At 54.3% G+C, this 7,237-nt stretch overlaps 1 long non-coding RNA gene across 1 annotated transcript; it reads right to left on the bottom strand.

Moving 5' to 3' along the window:
* Positions 1-3,309: 3,309 nt before the first annotated feature.
* On the bottom strand, positions 3,310-7,001 carry LOC139082164 (uncharacterized). The gene is made up of 2 exons (XR_011537895.1): positions 6,803-7,001; positions 3,310-6,097 (listed from the first exon to the last, which is right to left on the bottom strand). It is a non-coding gene; the product is annotated as an uncharacterized lncRNA (long non-coding RNA).
* Positions 7,002-7,237: the final 236 nt, after the last annotated feature.

Below are 7,237 nucleotides of genomic sequence, written 5' to 3'. Positions count from 1 at the left end.
CATGCCAGAGCCAGAGGGATGTACAACCAGAATATACAACTACGTACTGGAGGGCTTTGAGGAGAAGAATAAGGAAAACAAAAATAATAAAAAGATAAAAAAATAAAAAAGAATTTCCATATGGTTCTGAATTGGTATTGGCCAAACACACAGTGTCTAAGATCTGGAAGGCAGAAGTGAAGCGGCTGCGATGTCTTTGTGCCCTGCAGGCCCCGGGCCCTGCGGCCGTTACTCGCACTGTCGCTGATCTGCTGGCTTACTTCGCGGGCAGGGCAGCACCCAGCTTCCGCAGCTCCTTGCAGATGGCCTTCTCTGTCTCCCAGCCCTGGGCCACGTGTGTGCAGCTCTGTGGGGAAGCACACCAGTTTCTCCTACAGTCACCCATGGCCTCCAGGTTGGAGAAAGCGGGATGCTGCTTCCAATTTGTCCTTGTTCTCATCCACATCCAGCTTCCCTTCTCCAAGGCTCAGAGTGACTTCAGACTCAACCCCAGACCCAGAGGCAACAGCCTGCACCATTACATAAACTCTAACACCCATAATAAATCCATTTTGCTGTATCACCGGTAAAGCGTTTGCCTCCCTGATCACACCTGACACATCTGTGTGATCTTGGGCAAGTTACTTAACCTCTCTGAGCCTCACTTCCCTTGTCTTAAAATGCTAATGATCACAGCATGATGAATGCCGATGATAACACTATACCCTGCTTGTGGTCCAGTCATAGGGCAGGATGGGCGAGTGCCTGGGAAGGGCTTCCCAGAGTGCCTGGCATGCAGCACATGCCCGGGAAGTGCCACCTGGTATAAATCTGCAGTGTTTGAAACGGGAGCTGTGCATTTACCTGTCTAACACTGGGAAAGAAACTAAGTGAAGGGATCTCGTTGGATCCTTGGTCATCTAAATTAACACCTCTTCCTCACTCTGCACTATGTAACCCCCTAAATGTATATGCCTGTGTGCGCACGTAAAATGGGAACAGGAAATTTCTACAGTACTTCTTTCAGTGAAATCCAACACAGACAACCTCTCTTAGGTTGGGTCCCAGGAACCAGGTGATGAAATGGAGATTTGCACTTGGGAGATTGTCGGGAATCTTCCCATGACGCCACCCGGAGGGTGAAGGAATCCGGTTGGGCAGAGGGAGAAGTTGGGCTGCGATGCGGCTAGAACAGAGGCTTCTGCCAACCCCACGAGGCGCTGGGCCCTTCACAGTGGTCCCAAACTGAGGCCGGGTCTGGCCTTTGTACCACACCGGGGCCACTCGCTGAATGTGGACTGCCCCCAGGGAGGCAGCACAAACGCGGGCAAGGCTGCTCCCTCCCCGCCAGGGACCATCCCGGGGAGGAACTCCGCTGAGCCATCAGCCACCAGTGCTCCACGGAGGAAGGAATGGGCCGCTGTCCTGCGGGGTGGTCTGGGCAGCACACCACAGCGGCCGCAACACCACCCCACTTTTTAAAATCTCCCTACGAGTGCACAAGACCAGGGGCTGGCTGTGTACAAAGTCAGAGTCACTCAGCATCACGCATCTGTCTTGTTCACTCCGCATCCTACTGCCTGGCAAGGAGATGGCTTGAGAACTTTGCGTCCTGTGGGGGAGGTTCTGGGCTGTGGGGAGGGGCTCCACCATGAAACATGTGCGCTTGGCACTGATGTGGGGTCCAGAGTCGCCCAGCTGATGCCCTGCCCCCAAGCATCACAAACAGTGTGGGAGGCACACATGTCCTGAGCACCGGAGCCGGGCAGACCACGACGCGCCATGGCAGAGGTGGAGCGGCCGGCCTTGTCCTCTGGCGCGGGAGCACCGCGAGGGCCTGGGCTTTGTGTCACTTGCTGCTGTCCCACCCCCGCTTGGCACAGGGACTGGTATAGAGCATGTGCCCAAAAAGTGGAATGAATGAATGAACCACCGGATTCCAACCTGACCTGCATTTACAGGCCTGCTCCTCTGCTCGAGAAATGGACAGACGGAAGACATGTCCGGTGCGACCAGCATTTTCTCTGCCGGACGCAGGGATCCCTCTGCTCGCTCTGGCCCCACCCTTTGGCCCGCGTTTCCCCCAGTCCAGGAACGTGCTCCTTCTCTCCCTCCTGCAGGGCTGAGTTCCACTCCTGCAGGGAGACTTCCCGGACTGCGCGGCCCCTGCACACTCTCCTCCCCAAAGAGCCCTGGGGCGCCGTGGAGGCCAGGACAGAACGGGGGAAGGAAAGCTCAGAGTCTCAACTCCTTTCTCCCCACCTCCCTCTCAGCCAGTGCCCACCCTCCTCCAAGCTGCCACGAGCCCAGGAAAAGTGTCTTCTGCTCCAATCAGTGAGTCCAGCAGCCCGGGGAGCTCGGCCCCCTTCGTCTCAGGATCCAAATGTGATGCGATCCTGGTCAGTGAGGCCTGAGGGAGAGCGGGCTGGGGCGTCTGTGAGGTTTCCTCACTGACAGAATGAGATGTGCAGGAAGAGGCAGCCCCGTTCATGGGCCAGATGGGGTCACATTTGGAAGGGACCCAGGAGCTGCGGCTGCCATCTTGTGCACGTGAAAGCAGCCAGCCCGAGCCTGCAGACAGAGAGCCACACTGAATTGTCCACATTATGGCAACGGACAGCGCTTGGCTCCACTAGACCTCTGGGGCCTTTCACCTTCTGGGCAGCTCTTCCCCACTCTGGCTTCTGTGGGCTTTGCCTCCAGTGGCTGCACCCGCACCTTCCTTCACAGGCCTGCCTTCAGGCCACTAGAGTCATTTGCTTGCAAAGGATGAGAGCCATAGTCCATGCTTGGGAGGAGCTTGCTCTGTCCTGCTGGACACGGCCAAAGGAGCCCGTGGCCCCTCTTGTCACAGGCAGTCCTCTCACAGCCATCTGGCTCTGAGGGTGGCAGTGTGGAAAGACAGAAAGAATGGTATCATTGGGCTGCTGATTGTCGTGGCCAGAGCCCACCGTACCTCTAGATGCCTGGGTAGGGAAATAATAAAGCCCTCAGCTCTTTAAGCAGTTTGAGGTGGGGTGTCTGTGCCACGCAGCCAGAAGCTTTCCAAATCATCTAAAGGTCATGCTCTTGTGTGTGACCGCACACACACACACACAACTCTACGCATGTGCACACTCAGGAATGTGCACACAACTGCAAGATCAATTTTTCAAAAACCCAACAGCTTTCGTAAACACCAGCAAAACTAATTGGAAGTAAAATGGTGCGGCCACTACGGAAAACACTATGGCAGTTCCTCAGAAAATTAAACCTACAATTACCATATGACCCAGCCATTTCAGCTCTGGGTATAGGCCCCAAAGGGATGAAAGCAGGGACTCAAACAGATACTCGTACATCCATGTTCACAGAAGCGTTATTCACAGAAGCAAAAGGTGGAAGCAACCCAAGTGTCCATCAACGGACGAACAGATAAACAAAATGTGGTCTATACATACAATAGAATCATTCAGCCTTAAAAAGGAATGAGATTCTGTCACCTGCCATACCATGGATGAATCTTGATGGTATTGTGCTAAGTGAAATAAGCCAGTCACAAAAAAACAACCATTGTCTGATTCCACCGCGTATAGGTAAATTTATGGAGACAGAAAATAGAATGGTGGTTTCCAGGGGCTGGGGGAGAAGGGAATGGAACAGTGTTTAGTGGGTAGAAAGCTTCAGTTTGGGAAGATGAAGATGTTCTGGAGATGGATGGTGGTGATGGCTGCAGAACATGAACATAATTAATACCACTAAACTCTATGCTTTAAAATGGTTAAAATGGTAAATTTTACATTGTATATATTTTTAAAAAATTATTTGAAAGCATAAGAGAAAAAAAATCCCCTTCACAATAACAACAATACACAAGGTACCTTGGAATAAACCTAACCAGAAATTCACAGGACTCTGGAGAAAACCATAAAACTTTACTGAGGAGACATAAAAGTTGATCTGAATGAGTGGAGATATACTATGTTCATGGAGGAAAATAACTAATGCCGTAAATAGGGCAATCTTCCCAAATTAATCTATAATATAATGGAATTCCAACCACAACCCCAATGCCATTTTTCACTGAACTTGATAAGCTGATTCTAAAAATCCTGTGGAGGACTGTGACACAAGAATTGCACTCACTCAGAAAAGTGCACAAATCAGACGTGTACGGCTCAAAGAATTTTCATAAAGAGAGCATTCCCAGATAATCGAGACCAGATCAGGAAGCCCCCAGCACCTCCTGCAGTCACTACCCCCTTTAGGGGTAACCACTTTCCTGGTCTCTATCTTAGTTGACTAGCTGTGCCTGTTTTTGAACCTTCTGTGCACGGTATCATACCATATGTACTCTTTTGTATCTGGCTTCCTTTACTCAACTTTGTTATTCTGCAAATCCATATTGTTGCATGAGCTGTCGATTGTTTGTTCTCCTTTCTGTGTGGCACCCCAAGATACGACTCTCTCACCATACATTTATCCATTCTACTGTTCACAGGCATTTGGGAAGTTTCCAGCTTGGAGATACTGCAAATAGCATACTGGTACTTGTCTTTTGATCCATATTTGTGCACGAATTTGTTGGGCATATTCTTAAGAGTGGAAACCCTTAAAAGAACAGTAGATGTCTGTGTATGGGGTGGGAATGGGGCAGTCTTGCTTACTGGAGATCAAAATAAATTATAAAGCTATAATAATTAAAAGGCACACATATTAACACCTTCCCAAATCTATACACACACGAGCAAACACAGGCATGCACAGACATCCACACACAGGCGTGCTCTCCCGCCCCACATGCTCCACCAGTCGGCACAGACGACTCGCGGCCGCACTTCCCAGACCAGATAACTTAGTGTTGCGGTCCCTTTCAAGTGGTATCAGAGCACAGGCCTGCAAGTATCCAGGAGACGGCTGACGGAGAAGGGGAAGAAGAGAGAGAGCCCCCCCACCCGCCCACGGCTTTAAAGGGAGAACAAAGTGAGTGGGATCAGAGGGTGCAAGGTGATGGCAGCGATGCTGAAGCCATTTATCACTGCCAGATGTGTGAAGGGGCAGGCTGCAGGGCACGCTGGGAGTGCCAGCGGGGGTGCCTGGACCCCAGACACGGCGAGAAATAACCTGTCCACTCAGGGAGGGACCAAGGCAGAGCTGCCAGGACCCTCTTAACAAAATGACAATGTGCTTTCTTTCTTGTCCAGGCCAGAAGGGGCTGGGGGCCGGGGTGGAGGCAGCAACAGCTTAATAAAGGACCGTCAGTCAAAGCTCTAAAAATACCGTCCTGCTGCCAGCAGGCTCACTCTTGCACCCGCCCTCGGGCTTCCTGCCGCCTGAACAGTCCCTGGCTGACACACAAGGACAAATGTTTGCCCAGAGAGGCCTGGCGTCAGGCGGCACACATGACCCCACTGTGACATCCACCCTCTCCTCCACCCCCACCCCTCCAGGACCCTCTAGGGCCAGGCACAGGGTCATGAGGATGCTGGCGTGAAGGCATACCTCCACCCTGGACTTCTCCGTCCTCTGGGGGAGCAAGGACACCAGCCACTGCTTCTTGCAGGTGGCTCCTGACCCCAGTGAGAGCCAGGTTTCACAGAGGATCCCAAGTCTGAGGGAGGTGACCCATTAGTGAACATAGAGACTCCCAGTCAGATGGCAGAGGCACCACAGGCTTCTAGCAAGCTCCTGGGCTGGGACTGAGAATGAGGTCCACTTTCGCCAGCTTCTCCGTTCAGTAAGGGAGGCCCTACACCTGTCCACGGGGAGAGCCCAGCCTATCGGGAAAGCACAGCCACCGCCCCAGAAGCACTTCTGCTCTGCTGGAGAAGGCTCAGCTCTTGCCTTGAGGAGCTCCCAGTCTGATGAGGGAGGTACAGCTTCCCGAAGACAGGTTCCCACACAGTGACGATAGCAGACTTTTAGCCAAAATGTCCTTATACTCCAGCGCTCCTCAGTCTTCAACGTGTATCCAGTTCACTGGGGATCTGGTAAAACACAGCTTGCATTCTGCAGGTCCAGGCAGGGGCCTGAGGGTCTGCATTTCTAACAAGATCCCAGGAGATGCCAGGGCTGCTGGTGCCTGAGTCCTGAGAGGAGGCCTTCTGAGGCTGTAGACAACTCAGTTCTATTGGTTGTTCTGCTGATAGAAAGAAGTGAGGTAGAATCTGATGGGCAGAGGGAGAAGTCTGGAGCCAGCTGGCCCTAGGTTCGAATCCTGGTTCTGGCATTTATCAGCCCTGCGGCTTTTAAGGGAGGACAACCACCACCACGCCCACCTCCCAGGGTGGTGTGGGCAGATGAAGCGCTAGCACATGTCTGGCACATACCTGACACATAGTAGGGGCTCAAGAGTGCCAGCCTCTACTTTTATAATGAACTGGAACCACTGTGCCCCGGGCCGGGAGGGCTGAGCCTCAGGCGCAGCTGCAGAGGGACCGCTCCCAAGGGCAGGGCTGCAGAGAGGCCTTGCCAGGCCGGCGGCCCTAGAAGTGTTAGGCAAGTCCTTGGCCTTTCTGAGCCTCAGTTTCCTCACCTGTAAAATGGGGGTCGTAGCATTGCCTGTCTCTGTAGATGTACTGAGAGGGCAGGTGATTGTTCACGCGCAGCTGCGGAGCACAGCGCCTGGCGCACAGTAGGCGCTCAACAAAGCGCTCTCCGGGGTGGGGGTGGGGGCCTGCTGTGCTAGAGGCCCCCCGCTGGCCTGGGGCCGGCCCAGCGCAGGAAGCCAGCGCGCCCGCCCCCCGCCCCACCCCCAGGCCGCCTTTGAGCCCGGCGCTGCGCTTTGAAGTCCCAGATGGGCCTGGAGGAAAGAGGATCCCCGCGCCCAGCCCCCAGCCCGCACCTGGATAAACACGCGCCGCCAGCCCCGCCGCCAGCCCCGGACCCACGGCCTGGCGGCAGGGACGCCGGCGGCCAGCGGCCCGCAGCGGCTCACTTCAAAGCGCCAACGGCCGCCGGCGGGAGGGGGCCCTAATCAGGCCCGGCTGGCCGCCCCGCCGCCCCGCCATCTGCTCCGCGTTAGAGCGCGCACCGATGGGGGCGGGGGCGGCGGGGACCCGGCGGCGGAGTCACAGGCTGCGCGAGCGCGAGGCCGAGGCCGGGGCGGCCACCTCCCCCAGTGATGCCATTACATCATCGCTTCATTAACTCATTCACCCATTCAGCAAATATTCACTGAGGGCCTGTAGGTGCTAGGCCAGGGAAACCCCGTTCATTCATTCCTTTAACGAGTATTTCTTGAGCTCCTGCTACATACTAAGAAACTCTCGGGACGCAA

Source organism: Equus przewalskii, chromosome 3 (genome assembly GCF_037783145.1).
Source record: "Equus przewalskii isolate Varuska chromosome 3, EquPr2, whole genome shotgun sequence".
Taxonomy (NCBI): domain Eukaryota; kingdom Metazoa; phylum Chordata; class Mammalia; order Perissodactyla; family Equidae; genus Equus; species Equus przewalskii.
The sequence above is the reverse complement of the archived record's forward strand: the minus strand, read 5'-3'. Positions and strand labels throughout refer to the sequence as shown.